This window comes from Rhea americana, unplaced genomic scaffold (assembly GCF_003343005.1).
Source record: "Rhea americana isolate MKP2758 unplaced genomic scaffold, rheAme1 scaffold_15, whole genome shotgun sequence".
Classification (NCBI taxonomy): Eukaryota; Metazoa; Chordata; class Aves; order Rheiformes; family Rheidae; genus Rhea; species Rhea americana.
The window spans coordinates 5,139,401-5,150,298 of NW_028185594.1; positions in this window are offsets into that span (position 1 = coordinate 5,139,401).

The window sequence follows — 10,898 nt, forward strand, 5'->3', positions numbered from 1 at the left end:
TAAGAGCTTGTGTCTTTCACCCTTCATATAAGAAAAGGAAACTGAATGASCAAGTTACAAGAAAAATTTCTACTGGCATTTGCATCTTATAAGACACCGAAGAACCCACCCATAACACAAGTCAATGGAAAGGACTTTTAAAAAAATTCCTTTAATGGCTTAAAGTGTACTTCTCAGTGCACTATACTCACTGTTTTGTGTCTCCTGAGCATTTTATTTATTTTGTATGTAATAAATAATCCCATAGAGCTGGATAATAAATGTATGAACTTTCCTTTCCAGGCTGGAAAAAATGATAAATGAGTATGACAGTCTGAAAACTTCGCATGAAAAGGAAAAATACTTAGATCGCCTTTTCACAAGGAAGGGACCCAAAAGGATAGCAAAACAGAACGCTGTAACTAAAAAGCACATTGAAAAATGTTCTACATGTGTTTTACTGTTCTTTCTTTTTTTGTTGTTGTTGAACCAGTATATAGAATTCAGTCTGATTCATGCAATGTCACTACTGGATTCAATTTTTGTCAAAGAACAGGTGGCTGGAAGCATTTCTTAGCAACATCCTATCGATGACTTGTGGATGCAGCTTGTAATCTGACTTTTTGATCAATTTGGAAATAAGCAGAAAGGGTGTAGGTTCTTGGTACAGTTGTTGTGAATTTCCGTATCTTCTCGGTCAAGGATTTATTTTTAGGTTTTATTTTAAAGTTTAAGCTTAACTCACTGTGGCATACCAATGAAACCTGGATATTTCATTGACAAGTGGAGTGTGTTTCGTGTATTTAAATACATGCGGCTGCATTCTGCATGCCCCAAAACAGCATGCTGTGTGCTTTAACCTAGAAACTTCCTGATGCCTGTTACCTAAAACTTTCTAAACTGCAGTCTGGCATTTCTGTAGGAACTAAGGGACTTTTTACACCAAGTTTTGAAAGGAACAGGGTAACTAACTATGAGAAGTTGTAACTTTTCCTTTTGAGAATATGATTGAAAGGAGAAACTGTACTTAGCTTCCCCTGCACCAAATGAAAGTGTATTATCGATATTGTGTGTTAGAAGGGTTTGCTGAAAGGAGGGATCAGTAGGTACTGAAAATACTGACAGATTTTTGAGAACAGACATGAAAGAGTTCCTGAAGATTCTGCCCAAGAACTCTCCCAAGAGCTATAATTCTCAAGCGCTGTAATAAAAAAGCATTGTGGGTAAAGAAATTGGTTTGTTAAACTTCTATTCCTTCCCCCCCTCCTTCCCTTTTGATTCCAGTAAACTGTTATTAAAAAGCAGTTTTGGAGAGCCTATAGTGTGATGGAGCACAGAGGGTATGTAGAACCGTCTGGGTGGTTGTGGCACTTGGAGAAAAGCTAGATGAGATCTGAGCCTGTATTAAGGTGTCAAAAATAAAACTGTGTTGACTGTTAAGGTCCAAGTGGGTTTAAAATTATTTAAGCAAGGACTGAATTCACAAATCTTATATTAGTGAGAATTCAGAATCTTACAGTACAAGATTGTAACAATACCTTTGATACCGTTTAGTAATACTTAACATAGTCATAATGTAAGATTTATTTAAAATTTTATTTAAAATTGTTAAAACTAGTAAGAGTGTTCTATGTTACTGTCTTCTGCATTATTTTATTGATAACTTATGCTCCTTTCTTGTGTCATACCTGATCTGCTTTTGCTAGCAGGCTTTTTGTGTATTTGAGTGATACTTGATTTGAAAATGAGCTGATAGTAATAACAAATAGTAACTCTTGTAATTCACCCACAGTAGTAATAGAATATTACTGTGCAGATTTATTGCAATATGTTTTAGTCTGAGAGTGATACCTCCTAAAGATTACAAAGTAGAATTTTTTTAAAAGTTGTTCAATAAAGGTCATGCCTTTGGTAACTTAAGGGAATCCAAAATAATCTAATTTCATGCTTTGTTCTAGGCATGTCACTCTGAGCAAACAGTTGAAAACCAGGGTCACGAGGAAAATATCTCAGCTTTTTCTGACACTTCAGGTTTGGAGAATGCGAGCATTGCGTGTATTTAAAAAACTGTTCGCTATAAATTTTACCACTGAAAATAAATATGTACCTGCTTCCTGGTTTTGTGCAACTAGTTTTTATTGCAAAATGCTTAGAGCAATAAATAGCAGTAGTAAAGGCAGTATTTGGAGAAAAGGAATACTTACAGTCAAGCTGAAAATATATTCTAAATGCTGTTGCTTTACAGGCTTTGCTATATTTCTTGCAAGTAGGAGAAGTTAATTTGTATGAACAGTTATCTGGGCAAGAGGTGACTTTTCCGGGGTTATGATAGGCAATTTTATAGATAATGATTAATCAGTATCTGAGTTGCTGAAGTAACAGAAATTATTCTTGGAAATTATGAGCATGTATTACTATCAAAAAATGGTTTAGCTGATAATTTCCAGCTTTGGAAGTTATATTGGGTCTGTGACAGAAAGGTGTTTGTAATATAATACACAAAGCAAATACCTATAGAGATCTGTGTTTCTAGTTAGTGTAACTGAATGCCCAATAAAATTATAGAAATTCTGCAATGAACAGGTGAAATTTACCCTAGCTGAAAGACATAAATCTTAAAATCATACAGATTATGTACAACATTTGTCCTGGGATGTGTCTGGTGTATTCAGCACAGAAAAGTGACTGGAGGACCACGTTGTAGTCTACTATGCTGTGAATATATGAATTTTCGGTGATAGTAAACATTCTGGGCTATGGTAAAGCTATGAAAAAAAARTGCAACAAGAAACTGATGTTTTGCCATAATAAGAGTTTCAGAATGTAATATTTTACATATAAGAGAAAATTATTAAATAAGCATAATTTAGTAGGCATTTTAGTAGTTTTAGATGAAATTCCATAAAATAATTTATTGAAACGTAGTGACTTACCATTAGAGTGATATAGTTAGAGTTGGAAATTTCTGAAGTAAATTGTTCTTTGACTACTCTTTTGTAATATGATGATGTCACTTTAATTTGTCCATAATCAGTTATGTTTTATTTAATGTTGGAATTGTGATATTTTTATAGAAGTAAGCTAAAGAACATAAACTATTGCTGATTTTTCTYCTCTCTTCTGAAGCTGATGAACAGTTACTAGCTAGGATCTCTGAAAAAGAGGTAATTTATTATTATTTTTATTATTATTTAAGAATAATAATAAGGTTAGGGTTAACATTAGAATAATGTTAGGGTTTCTTTATAAATACTAACATGTATTCAGTACCCTGTAATTTCTATGCCAAAAGTCAGAAGGGCTTCAATCAGCTTTTCTGATTTCTAGACAAGATTGTTCCTTCTCTTCCTCTTAACTCTATAGGATTTCTTTTTGTGTGTGTGGAAACTGTGATGGTAGTCAGGATCATGTGAAAGACCTGATAAATGACATACATGTCATCAGCTGAGCTCAGGGATTCTCTCCTGGATATTGTAAAAATTGAAGCTTGTCCTTGCACTGTGGACCGAAAGCCTTTCCACCACTTCTAGTTTTTAGAGCAGCTTTTAGTGCAAGGAGACCGAAGTTCAGTGCATGTTGAAKATATTTTGGTAAGATTTGGAACACTTATGTTGAAAGGTGGTGGTCTGACGACAACCAGGTTTGCTAGTCAGTGCATGCAAAATACATTTGACATTGCCTTCTTGATAAAATTTTATCTCTGCCTTCAAATTTGTGATTTTAACAAATGAGTCATAGCTATGCTAACAATCAGTATGTTAATTGGTACAACTCAAAGGCCTTGCAAAAAAAAAAAAAAAGGAAACATGATTGCCAAGGATTTAACCAAATCAGTAACAAATAAGTCATTTCTCTCAAAAGTTCTCTGGCTTGTTGATGTTTGTTTTTATTCCATTAAAGATTTGCTATGTAAATTAAAACCTCTGTGGTTTTATAATAACTAATATCTTGAGTCAATAAACTCATTATGAAGTTACAATCGTTACCATTATTCATGTTCTGGTAAACATGTTGACCTATTCAGTCTTGTGATTTATCTATCTTACAGTGTACTTGTTCCCTCAGGAGGGGTCTAAATAAGGTGGCCCTTAAGTATTCCTAAAAATAGATAACTATAAGCAGAAAACATCATTTTAGGCATTTCTTGAAAATATCTTTCTTTTCAATGAGTCCTATTTAATGTGAAAAAATCATACAGTTAGATTTGTGTTCTTGTAGGTAAACAAGTAAACACAGTCTCTTGAAAAAAACTTTCAAAACTGTTAACACTAGAACGTAAAGTGGAAGTTTTTAAAGTTAAATTTTAGTGATATTTTAACCCTTTCTAATTTCATACTTCCTTGTAGTTGACTTCTCTCTCTCTCTCTCTCTCTCTCTCTCTTCCCCCCTCTCTCTCCCTCCCCCCTCTTTTTCTTTCCCCTCCACTCATCACACAAGCAGAAACAGTTTATTTAGAAATTGGACTTGTGCTGCTGCTTATGTCAGGACTGAATATGGTGTATTGCAGTAAGCACTGTATTGATTCCAGTCAGAGGAAGGGATGCAGCTTTATTTTGCACATTATTGTTACAGTACTGCCAGTTCTCCTCTTTGTCATTTTTTTCCTGCATTGTAGGTCAAGCTTTGTTTTGTTACAGTACTAAAAATTCATAGAATTAATGTGGCTTTCTAATAATTTAAACTGCAATTATCATGCAGCATGCTAGCATCATTTCAGAGGACTGGATTTTAACTACTTTTTACTTGCGTTTTAGCATCTCACAATCTGGGTTTAAGTTAAAATGCCTCTTACCTCACTAGTTAAATTAACATTGATACTTCTAGAGGAAGTGTCTTTGTTTACTCCTGGCTTTATTTTAATCCCATTTTTAATCCCGTTTATTCTTAACCCATGTTAAGAAATTAGAGAAAACAACAATAATAATAATCTACTTACAGAGTGAATTGGAAGACAGTTCTCCTCAGTCTGCAAGTTACCCAGAGCAAATACTGAAAACTGTAGCAGTGAATTCATTTATTATCAATAAACATGAATGCTCTGAAGAAGAAATACTTCCTCTCCCAGCAATGACTGAAGCATCTACTTTTCCTGAAAATAAAGTGGATACAAATTTAGATGGAAAATCTTCAAATAATAGAGGCACATATGTAGATTTGGAAAAGGAAAACAAGGTAGGAAGTGTAACAGAAGTTATCAAGAAGGTTAAAAAATTATTCAGCAATACAAGCACATGTATCAACTGGAAGAATGTACAATTTTTCAATTGTATCAACAGCAGCATTAGGTTGTATTCATATGCTCAATTTTTGTTTCTCTGTCACATCAAAAATGACAGTTTGAAATGAGTTTCTTGAAATAGCTTTTTCTCAAGAGGTTATATTGTGACACTTCTGAATGACTTTCCAGTAGAGAAGTGTAATTTTTGTTGAATTGTAGTCCTTTTCTAAACTCTTTCTACATTTGAGAGTAGTTTTACCTCCCTTTGAAAAGTAGTTGCAGTTGGAAGAGAAGGCTGTTAGGACACTTTAGTAAAGTTTTGGAGACTGAAATAGAGTAGTGTGGAGCTTTGAGGTGTCTAGTGTTGGTGTTAGACAAGAGGTAGTAAAAGTCCTTAGTAAAAGAACATTTAGAGTAATTCCATGCTATGTGTATTCTACCCTTTATGTGTGAAAGTAGAAGTGGATGTAATATACAGTTTTATATACACAGATGTGTTTTGCTTTCTTAATAAATAAGATGTGAATTTAACAACTTATAGTTATGTTCTGTAACACTCCTGTCCCCTTACACTGTCTGGATAGATGCTTACTGTGGCATAAAAATGTCTTTTTTCAGGAAGCCATGTGTCACTTTGGAACAGGAACTGTAGTGTTTTTTTTTTTTTTTCTCTCTTACCAGGGTATAAATATGCAAATGAAAGTTAGAATAGGAAATGTGAATTCCTGTAACTAGTATATCTGATACAGTTTCCATTTTGAACAAGTCGAGAGAGGCATCTCTAATAGCTAGTCATAAGGTGTGCTTGCTGCCTTTGCGGTGGTTCTACTGTAGATATTGCAGAGCCAAAATCTTTCCTGCTTTTATGGTGTATAGCCAATTATCAGGGGTAAATTCTGTAGCATCTATAAGATAGCAGTTCAGGCTTCTGCACTTTAAGATACACACACACACGCACGCACGCACACACACACACACACAGGGAGCCTATTATATGCAATTTTGTCAAGGAAACCTGATTACTTTTCTGAAACTAGGATACTTTGTCCTCCACATTACATAACAGGGATTTTTGGTGTATTATTTTAGCAGTTTAATTCTTTTTATTCATTTATGTTAGAAACATTTTTTTTTTTACATAAAGTGATGAGAATTTTATAATTTTTAAGAAATAGTATTCTCTTTACAGATGACAAAATTTGGTGTTTCAAAGGCACTGCATTCCCCTGGGGCATCAGGTAAAAAGCTCTCTTTTGTTTGTTTGTTTGCAACTGCTGATTACCTGGGGGGGGGGGGAGGGAATAAAATGTGTTTAATGCAGCAGAGTTCAAGGAACAAACACAGTAATTTTATTGCATGTTGTACAGATTCAAATAACACTGAACTAGACTGTGTTGTTATTCATTCAAATGTTTTATACACTCCCTGCACTTTGTTCAAGCAATTTCTGATCTAAAATAGTTAGAAAATATATTAGTAATTTCTTTGCTTCATACTCTGCTGATTGGAATTTGCGCTATTCTGCATTTTTAATAAGAAATCATTCGATGAGTACTTAGAAGATTCAAAAAATATTTGTTTCACTAGACAAATTGTTTATATATAGTTTTACAGATAGCAAATAAAAATTCAACTTAGAAAGTTGAAAGTGTGATTTTGGAGGGGTTTATTTATTTATTTATTTATTTATTTTTGCTTACTATATTACAGGTGAAACTGCCAAAAATTTGCCTTTGCTTTTGAAAGAAAAAGGGGTAAGTTGTATCATATTCAGGAGTATACCAATTAAATATACTATGTAGGTATCTGAAACATGATGATTAACATAGGAATGAGATTCTTGAAATCCTGTACATTAATTCATTTCAAATACTGTGTATGTGGAAGAATTTCCAACCATGACCTAACCAGAACAGCATTTAGATGCAGGCGATTCTCTCTRCTTCTGGCAATAGTTTGTGTCATAGATTACATATACACAGGAATTTTTTCTAAGTAATGTAGTTGTGAATTAATTAATTTAAATTGTATTATGTATAAAATAATGTAGTATAGTACTTTTTCCTTTTTTAGATCTTAAAGATACTTGTAATAGTACGAAATCTTCTAGTCTTGGAATTTGCTACATTTGTACATTACAGAAAACATCTGCAAGAGATGCTTACAATTATGTTATCAAGCAAAGACATCATTCAGGGCCTTTCAGTCTAACCACTCAAAATAGTTAGTTTTTTTTTTCTGTTATTTTATCATGTTCTGCATTGTCCTCCAAACTGTAGCATTTCCTGATCATATGAAGTCACTAATACTGTTTGGACATTATCCACTATGGACATTAATATGACATTTGCTTGTTGACAGCAAGTGAATGCACTGGAAGTTAGAGTGCTATTAATAATATAGTTGAAAACACAGATTTCGGTTGTTGAACGTTCTGTATACTTTCCAATATTGGTGAGAGGATATTCTGCCAAAATTCAGGGACTTTGGAAGTGGATTGTCATAGGCAGGTAATGAGAGAGAGGAGGCTGTAAGTCATCCAAATATTTTTGCAAATGCATTTGTCTGCCAGAAATTCTATTTACTGACATAAATCTGTGAAGATGGTGCTTCATCAGTCAAAGTACATAGCAAATATAAAATGTCCTTAGGAACAACTGAATAACTTCTGATTTGGAATACAGGCAGAATAAAGTGATGCAGTCCTGCAGTATCATACCAGATTTCCTCTGACTACTTACCACAGGCAGGAYTTCACTGGTAGCTCTTAGAGGTGTGCACTGTCTGAAAAACTCATGCTAGCATTTTGCAAAATTGTGTTAAATGCTTAGACAGCGAAGGTTCAAACCTCAGACACAAAAGAACTGGCAAATTCAGATATGAAGTATTGAATGAAAAGTAGATTGGCATTGTGGACTTCCAGAGCTAGGGTTTTCATGGATTTAGGTGGTTGGACTTGCCACCTCTGATTGATGAATTTCCTCTTTAGGACTGGGAGTGTATTGGTCTCTTATGGCATTGAACAAATGGCTGGCAAAAGCTTCTGTTGCTACCAGGTTCTGTCAGAGGTTCTCACTTCGCTCAGTTGTTCAGTAGCCTGGGTCCCTCATGTCAGTGTTGTCACTACCATGAATTCCGACAGCTGAGTCTCAGTTTTCTTAATGATCCTCATGGATCCTGCGTATTGAAGTACAGTGTTGTGCTCCTGACAAATCTGCTTTTTCAACCCGGAAGCACTTATCCTCATTAAATTGATGTACTGCTTAAATTGATGTACTATAAGTTTTCCTGAGCCTTTGGAAGTGGACTGGTCAAAGCACAAGGGCTTATCCCTGGCACCTGAGTTCAGCTCTTACCAACAGAATGCTCCTTAGCTTCTTCCAATCTTCCTTAGGTTTAAAGGACTCTTACAGTAGGAAAAGCACATACTGGATCCTTTTGCAGATGAAAGAACTGCAGTTTTCAGTCTCAGCCTTCAAGGGGAATTGACTCCCCTCTTAATGGGAACAGAGCTGTGTTCGCTGCTTGTTCCATCCCATCTTTTTTGGTAGTGGCAGCCAATGCATGCCCCATCTAGCAGCTCCAATCTAAATATGAAATCTGAGCAAAAAGAAAGAAATTCACATTTTCCCTACATAGTGAACAAAACTATTTGCATTATTTCTATATTTTAAATGGATGTAGTATTTTTCTCAATATTCTGTAATTTCAGAGTCCTCTTGGCTAAGGCAGTTTCTCAGACTGATTCTTACAATGGAAATAGACTGTCCTTCTCTAGAAGCTTTGTGAGCAGTGCAAGTTTGAGGATTGTGTTCYGAGGCTGTATAAATGCTGGGAAAGTCCTGGAGAGCCAGGACTACTTTGGCTAATTACATAATGCCCACAGCTTCTACTCAAAGCAGTTCTGGCTTACTTTAGGCTATTCTGAAGATTAAAAGGCTACTGAACTTGCTAAATACTAAGCAAGTATTTAGGTTTCCAGTTTCCTACACTGTAGGTTTCCTACATACACAGGAGTGCTATTTGGGAGTAAACGCTTATTACACGGAAGTGTTCTAGAGTTAATATTTAAACAGCTCTTTAGTATTAGTCATAATGAAGTTTGTTGTGAAACATTTTTATTGTTTATGTACTCTTAAGCTGGTTTGAGAATTTTTTCAGGTTGTACATAATACTAAAATTTTATTTGAAAAAAATGTAAGATAATCTCTGAATTGATTTGAATATTTATGTTACAGTATCAGGCAGCTGTTCCAAGGAAGGACAAGTTTGAACCTTTTTTGGGACTTGTGGATAGATCACAAGCTGTTCTGTTAAGTGAAAGGAAAGAAGATGAGGTGGTGCCTCTCTTTACTCTTTTAGAAGAGATTGAAGGGAGAGAGGAAGAAGACCAAGATCCACCTGTCAGAACACCTTTAACAGAAGATGTAAATAATCTGCATATTACTTTAAGTGAGAATGACCACTGTCAATCTTTAAGTCCTATGGATTTAGTGGAGGAATATCAGAAACTTTATTCACTAAATATCAAGGAACTATTGCCACTAGCTATAGAAAGAGATGTATTTGCGATAGAACAAGAACAGACACATTCAGAAACAAAACTAATAAATCTAAACTCTTCTTTAACTAAAGTTCTTGAAGAATCTCTTATAGACACATTTATCAACTTAATAATCCTGAAATTAGTAGTAGGCAAAAGCCTTGAGGAAGTTATCAAAGATAGACTTTCAGAAGTGGCAGTGGTCACAAGAGAAGTGGGAGAGGAATATCAGAATCTGCAGAGTATTACAGGTACATCACCTGTTGCTTTGGAGAGCAGCATATATGAAGGACAAAATATTTCAAGGAAAAGACTTCCTGCTGAAGAACAAACAGTTAATCTCAATTCTGTTGTAGGTCAAAACCTACAAGATCATCCCATGGAGAGATTTTTTGAAAGAGGTATGATCCCAGATTTAAAATTAGGAAAGAAGCACCAGGATTTATCATCACAGGAAACTCAGGAGGGATCATCAGTGGTTTCAGAGACAGAATTAGCTGGCAGATCTTACAATTTTGAGGAGAGAAATTCAGAAAGAGATATAACAAGTCTCAGATATGTTTGGAATGAGAATCAGCCTGATTTTCCTGTGGAGAGACTTATAGAAATGAGGTTAATGGAAGAAGTGGAGTTAGAAAAGAAACATCAGCACTCTTCTCTGCCAAATATTGATATGAGACAACCAAAAGATGAGGAAGATTTTTCTGATGGAAGGAAAGAGAATCAATCAGAAATTGAAATATCAGTAATAAAAGCTTTCAGTAGTGACCTGCAAGATCATCCTATTCAGAGAATTTCAGAAACTGGATTAGTCAAAGGGACTCATACAGAATATGAATGTCAAAAGATACCTTTGCAAAGTATTACAAGAACACAACTAGTAGAAACAGCAGTGGATTTACCTCCACTACCTCAAAATCTGCAAAAACATACATTAGAAAGACTTTCAGAAATGAAATTAGGAAAAGATTCACAGAATACATCACTGGACATCATCAATGATAGATTGCCAATAGATGTGGAGATGGAGCTGCCTAGGGTAGGACGAGATCATCACCAGGAGAAGCCTTCAGAACTGGAAGTAAAATCTGTTTCAAACAAAGCTCTTCAAGATACGCTTATAGGAAGAGTTTTGGAAACAGAAATAATGAATCTAAA